This window comes from Chrysoperla carnea (assembly GCF_905475395.1).
Source record: "Chrysoperla carnea chromosome X unlocalized genomic scaffold, inChrCarn1.1 SUPER_X_unloc_42, whole genome shotgun sequence".
Lineage (NCBI taxonomy): Eukaryota > Metazoa > Arthropoda > Insecta > Neuroptera > Chrysopidae > Chrysoperla > Chrysoperla carnea.
This window is the reverse complement of record NW_025408170.1, coordinates 27501-35000: the sequence shown is the minus strand read 5'-3', so window position 1 is coordinate 35000 and position 7500 is coordinate 27501. Positions and strand designations below refer to the sequence as shown.

The 7500-nt window shown below is 27.9% G+C and overlaps 3 non-coding genes across 3 annotated transcripts in view; all 3 read left to right on the top strand.

Moving 5' to 3' along the window:
- The first annotated feature begins 3261 nt into the window (after positions 1-3261).
- On the top strand, positions 3262-5417 carry LOC123304347. The gene has a single exon (XR_006536375.1). It is a non-coding gene; the product is annotated as a small subunit ribosomal RNA (ribosomal RNA).
- A 953-nt stretch (positions 5418-6370) lies between these two features.
- On the top strand, positions 6371-6525 carry LOC123304354. Its single transcript, XR_006536381.1, has one exon. It is a non-coding gene; the product is annotated as a 5.8S ribosomal RNA (ribosomal RNA).
- Positions 6526-7160: 635 nt separating this feature from the next.
- The window catches only part of LOC123304351, a 4577-nt gene continuing 4237 nt past the window's right edge, over positions 7161-7500 (top strand). The window contains exon 1 of the ribosomal RNA XR_006536378.1: positions 7161-7500. This exon is cut by the window's right edge and continues 4237 nt beyond it. This is a non-coding gene — a ribosomal RNA (large subunit ribosomal RNA).

The following is a 7500-nucleotide window of genomic DNA, read 5'->3' as shown; positions in this document are numbered from 1 at the left end:
ATAACATGTACGATTTGTATATAAAATAAAATGAAATTTTTTCCCTAAAATTTTTTAATGAATCCCGAAAAATTCTATATATTTTACCTTTATATAGTATTTAGGACTATTTAAAAGGATAAAATTTTTTTCGAAAATCTACATATGTATCACATGTATTATACCGGTACCCTGTCGCAATATAACATGTACGATTTGTATATAAAATAAAATGAAATTTTTTCCCTAAAATTTTTTAATGAATCCCGAAAAATTCTATATATTTTACCTTTATATAGTATTTAGGACTATTTAAAAGGATAAAATTTTTTTCGAAAATCTACATATGTATCACATGTATTATACCGGTACCCTGTCGCAATATAACATGTACGATTTGTATATAAAATAAAATGAAATTTTTTCCCTAAAATTTTTTAATGAATCCCGAAAAATTCTATATATTTCACCTTTATATAGTATTTAGGACTATTTAAAAGGATAAAATTTTTTCGAAAATCTACATATGTATCACATGTATTATACCGGTACCCTGTCGCAATATAACATGTACGATTTGTATATAAAATAAAATGAAATTTTTTCCCTAAAATTTTTTAATGAATCCCGAAAAATTCTATATATTTTACCTTTATATAGTATTTAGGACCATTTAAAAGGATAAAAATTTTTTCGAAAATCTACATATGTATCACATGTATTATACCGGTACCCTGTCGCAATATAACATGTACGATTTGTATATAAAAAAAAAATATACATTTTTTTCTAAAAATTTGCATTAATTCCAAAAATTTTTTAATAATTTATTATAATTATTAATGTTTATTGAATAATTTATTATAATGCATAAATTTCATTTAATAAAATATGATAAAAGCAAAAAAAAATTTTTTTGGTCCCAAAATAAAAATTTTTAGCTGAAAAAAATTTTTTTTTTAAAATTTTTTTCTTTAAATTTTGATTATTCTGTAAAGTTTATGATGTTTAAAGCCATTTTAAACATTATCATATTTTGAGTTTGAAGCACCGGGTGTAATGTCTTTAATATATATGATGGATAGTGCGTGTAAGTTAATGAGATGAATGTATATCTATGTATAACAGTGTATTAGTGGTATTACGTTCAGCAGTCTCACACATATGATATAGTATGGTATAGTATAAGTTGTTTATTTTTCATACTGTCCGTGTATCATTCAACAAAGGTGGTGTAGAGTTGTATATGGCTTGGTATGACGTTGTTGCAATTCTATGGACACTATGATATTACGGATGCACAGATAGAGGAATAACACTTATCGTATATGTATCATTTATGTATGTTGACTGTGTAATGAATACTAAATATAATAAAATAATACACTTTTTAATAGAATAACATTTGTTTCATGTTTTAGTATGATATTAAATGGTATAGAATAGGTTGTTTATTTTTCATACTGTCCGTGTATCATTCAACAAAGGTGGTGTAGAGTTGTATATGGCTTGGTATGACGTCGTTGCAATTCTATGGACACTATGATATTACGGAATAACAGAAAGAGGAATAAAACTTATTGTATATGTATCATTTATAACGTACTTTTATGTTGACAAGAATGAATGTATATCTATATGAAATAGTGTATTTTGTGGTATTATGTTCAACAGTCTTACATATATGATATAGTATGATATAGTATAATTTGTTTATTTTTCATACTCTAAGTGTATCATTCAACAAAGGTGGTGTAGAGTTGTATATGGCTTGGTATGACGTCGTTGCAATTCTATGGACACCATGATATCACGAAAAAACAGAAAGAAAAATAACAATTATCGTATATGTATCATCTATATTATTATTGTATTTTGACTATGTAATGAATGCCAAATTTAAAAATATACACTTTCTTAATAGAATAACATTTATTTTAGTATAATATAAAATGATATTGAATATGTTGTTTAATTTTCATACTGTTCGTGTATCATTCAACAAAGGTGGTGTAGGTATGTATATGGCTTGGTATGACGCTTTTGCATGTCTATGGACACCATGATATTACGAAAAAACAGAAAGAAGAATAACACTTTTCAAATATGTATCATTTATATATTTTATTAACATGAACGCAAAATATACAAAATTATATATATATATACTCAAAATATTCTGGATGGTAATCAGTTTGGTTTATTTTGATATTTAATATTGTATTTTGGTTTTTTTGCTAGTAATGTTTCGAATATGTATATGCTGTTATTATTTTTTAGGTGTACATTGTATTAAATTGTTATCAATTATTTAATGTATGTATACAAAATAATAGCAAAAACATTTTCAATTATTATATAAAAATTTTTTTTTTTACACATGCATATTTATTAATATATGAAATTTTATCTCAGTTTTAATAAATATGTATTGAAATGAATAATAATACAATCTTATATATATTGATAATAGTCTGGATGGTAATCAGTTTGGATTATTTTGATATTAAATATTGTATTATTATTTTTGTAAAAAAATTAATGAGAATTTTGTAAAAAAACCTCTATATGTATATCTTTTTATATCAATATTTAAAAAAAAATTTTTTTTTATTAAATTATTGATTATAAATAGAATAACATATAAATTTTTTTGTCAAAGCAAGTTCATGGGTTATAAGTTTTAAACTTTACACTCCCATATGAGCACACAATATTTATATAAAAATTATTTTTATAAATAATATTACATTGACTCACCTCATACCAAGCGAGAATATTAAGTGTTATTATAACGTTTTTTATTTAAAATTAACTTTTTAAATAAAATTAAAAAATAAATGACGCTTTCAATCTAGCGACGAGTATGAGAAAATGTTTGAAATATTTTAAGACCCATTTGGTGATGGTCTGACAAAAATCATAATTATTTTTTTTTTTTTTTATTCAATAATATTTATTATGAATAACATGTTATATATTTCTTTTTGTAAAAGCAAAAAAATTATATAAATGACATAATAAAATATATATTTGAAAAAAAAAAAAATTAATAATAATATATATATCTCATATGTTTTTTCTATTAATTTTAAAACAATAGAGATATAAAAAAAAAAAAATTTATATCAGTAATGGGTGAGACCATCTGATATTTAAAATGAAATTGTAATAATATTATTATATATTAATAATTATTGTATGAAAATTTTTTTTCTTATAATAAGAAAACAAAAATATCATGTATATTATTATATATTTAATATTATAAATACAAATAGTTCCCTGGTTGATCCTGCCAGTAGTCATATGCTTGTCTCAAAGATTAAGCCATGCATGTCTCAGTACAAGCCAAATTAAGGTGAAACCGCGAAAGGCTCATTATATCAGTTATGGTTCCTTAGATCGTACCCACATTTACTTGGATAACTGTGGTAATTCTAGAGCTAATACATGCAAACAGAGTTCCGACCAGAGATGGAAGGAATGCTTTTATTAGATCAAAACCAATCGGTGTAAATTTTAATTTGCATCGTTTAATTTGGTGACTCTGAATAACTTTAAGCTGATCGCACGGTCTCGTACCGGCGACGCATCTTTCAAATGTCTGCCTTATCAACTGTCGATGGTAGGTTCTGCGCCTACCATGGTTGTAACGGGTAACGGGGAATCAGGGTTCGATTCCGGAGAGGGAGCCTGAGAAACGGCTACCACATCCAAGGAAGGCAGCAGGCGCGCAAATTACCCACTCCCGGCACGGGGAGGTAGTGACGAAAAATAACGATACGGGACTCATCCGAGGCCCCGTAATCGGAATGAGTACACTTTAAATCCTTTAACGAGGATCCATTGGAGGGCAAGTCTGGTGCCAGCAGCCGCGGTAATTCCAGCTCCAATAGCGTATATTAAAGTTGTTGCGGTTAAAAAGCTCGTAGTCGAATCTGTGTCCTACACTGTTGGTTCAATGCTCGCATTGTTTAACTAGCATGTTATGTGGGACGTCCTACCGGTGGGTGGTACAGATTATGTATAAAGTATATTTTAGTGTTATTATTTATTTAATGCATTATATATATTTTTATTATGTAATTTGTCGTAAGTGTTTAACCGTTAAGAGCGGTGGCAGCCCCCAATTGCAATCCCGTCGCGGTGCTCTTAATTGAGTGTCGAGGTGGGCCGGTACGTTTACTTTGAACAAATTAGAGTGCTTAAGGCAGGCTCAAATTTTGCCTGAATATTGTGTGCATGGAATAATGGAATAGGACCTCGGTTCTATTTTGTTGGTTTTCGGAACTCCGAGGTAATGATTAATACGGACAGATGGGGGCATTCGTATTGCGACGTTAGAGGTGAAATTCTTGGATCGTCGCAAGACGGACAGAAGCGAAAGCATTTGCCAAAAATGTTTTGATTGATCAAGAACGAAAGTTAGAGGTTCGAAGGCGATCAGATACCGCCCTAGTTCTAACCATAAACGATGCCAGCTAGCGATCCGCCGAAGTTCCTCCGATGACTCGGCGGGCAGCTTCCGGGAAACCAAAGCTTTTGGGTTCCGGGGGAAGTATGGTTGCAAAGCTGAAACTTAAAGGAATTGACGGAAGGGCACCACCAGGAGTGGAGCCTGCGGCTTAATTTGACTCAACACGGGAAACCTCACCAGGCCCGGACACCGGAAGGATTGACAGATTGAGAGCTCTTTCTTGATTCGGTGGGTGGTGGTGCATGGCCGTTCTTAGTTGGTGGAGCGATTTGTCTGGTTAATTCCGATAACGAACGAGACTCTAGCCTGCTAAATAGACGTACTTTACCGGCATCTCAAGGCCCATCGGCTGTTTGTTTCCCATTTCATTCATTTTCATGTGTGTTATGTATTGTATTTATATATGCATGTATTTTTGAGATTTAACGATCAAGATTATATTTTGTATATATTGTGCTTTATGTTGCATATGTTATGGTGTATGGGTACGCAGTTTTTTGATGTGGTTTTTACTGCCGGCGTACAAATAATTCTTCTTAGAGGGACAGGCGGCATTCTAGCCGCACGAGATTGAGCAATAACAGGTCTGTGATGCCCTTAGATGTTCTGGGCCGCACGCGCGCTACACTGAAGGAATCAGCGTGTCCTCCCAGGCCGAAAGGTCCGGGTAACCCGCTGAACCTCCTTCGTGCTAGGGATTGGGGCTTGCAATTGTTCCCCATGAACGAGGAATTCCCAGTAAGCGCGAGTCATAAGCTCGCGTTGATTACGTCCCTGCCCTTTGTACACCCCGCCCGTCGCTACTACCGATTGAATGATTTAGTGAGGTCTTCGGACTGGTACGCGGCAATATTTCTGATATTGCCGATGTTGCTGGGAAGATGACCAAACTTGATCATTTAGAGGAAGTAAAAGTCGTAACAAGGTTTCCGTAGGTGAACCTGCGGAAGGATCATTAACGATATATATAAAATATATTTATTTATATTTTTTGTATTGTTTTTAAATATTCCAAAAAATAAAAATATTATTGATAAGAAATATTTTTTTTAACAAAATAACATATTAATATGTAATTTTCTCAAAATATATAATAGTAATTATGTGTTAAAAGAGATTTATTTTGGTTATGATATCATATTAAAGTAATACGCCAAACTTTTTTTATACACATAATATATCTATACATATAATATAGAGAATATTATATAAATATTAATAATATATTTGTTACATATAAAATATTTTTATATTCAATATTATTATTATTATTAAACAATAATTATTAATAAAATCTATAAATAATTTCTCTTATAAAAAAGTGAAATTAAAAATAGAATATATTGAAATTATTTGTTTATATGTATATAATCTCTATTAAGAAAAATAAAATAAGATTATAATTGATATAATCTATATTTTTATTTTTCTATGTTATATAATAAAAATAAAGAAAACACAAGATAAAATTTTTTTAAAGAATAAAATTTATTTCAAATTTAAATTTCTTTATGTTTTGTCTTGATATTTCTTTTTTTTTATTAAAAGTTATTATGTTAAAAAACAAACCCATTTGTTTTGTACCATATTAATATTATATATATTTTTATGTAGAAAATAATTTATAAAAAAAAAATAAATACATTTCTATAAAATATACCAAATATTAATTATTATATCTAGCTAGCACTAACAAAAATATCAAAAATGTTATGTATATATTTATTAATACCATAATATCTTTAATTTATATATATATATATTTAAAATAAAATATATAATTTATATTCTAGAAAAATTTTTTTATTTTAAAAGAATTTATAAAGATATATAAATTAATAATTTTATTTTTTATATTAAAAATAAAGATTATTATTAATAATAATACTTACATTTAAAATTTATAAAGATTACCCTGGACGGTGGATCACTTGGCTCGTGGGTCGATGAAGAACGCAGCTAATTGCGCGTCAACTTGTGAACTGCAGGACACATGAACATTGACATTTCGAACGCACATTGCGGTCCTTGGATACTGTTCCCGGACCACATCTGGCTGAGGGTCGTATACATTATATTAATATAATAAAAGATTATTTTACATAAAATTTTTTTTATGAAAAAGAAATTTATCAATAATTAAAAAAGAAAATTTATTTTTTCATATTTAATTAAATTGATAAATAAAATTTTTATAAAAGAAATGTAAAATTATTTATATATGAATGTTTTACGCCAAATATAAGAAAAAAATAAATATAAAATGTTTTTAATAGCATTTAAAATTTATATATTTTTTATTATTTGTCGACATTTTTAAATTAATATATCAATATTATTTTTTATCATTTATATATAATATTATAAAACTTTATGTTAATAATAATATTAATAATAAATGATATTAATAATATATTTTTAAAATATTAAATAAAGAAGAATAAACAAAAATATTATATATTAATATTTTGTTATGGAATATTTTATTTGTAATAAAATTTTCAATATACTCGAAAAAAATTAATATATATAATTATTTATTTTTTATTTTCTTCTCTTTAGATAAATATAAAAATAATATTATATAATAATATTAAAAAAATTTGAGTATGAATAATTAAGAAAATTGTTTACTTATAAAATATAACAAAAACATAATATATAAAAAAAATTTTTGTTTTAATACTTCTAAAAACTTTTACGACCTCAGAGTAGGTGAGATTACCCGCTGAATTTAAGCATATTATTAAGCGGAGGAAAAGAAACTAACTAGGATTCCCTTAGTAGCGGCGAGCGAACAGGGATAAGCCCAGCACTGAACCCCGTGGCTGATAAACAGACACTTGGGGAATGTAGTGTTTAGGAAGATTCAATATAAACCTATTGTTATATAATACATCCAAGTCCATCTTGAATGGGGCCATATACCCATAGAGGGTGCCAGGCCCGTAGTGATTATTATTGATGATAGGTGAATCTTTCCTTAGAGTCGGGTTGCTTGAGAGTGCAGCTCTAAGTGGGTGGTAAACTCCATCTAAGGC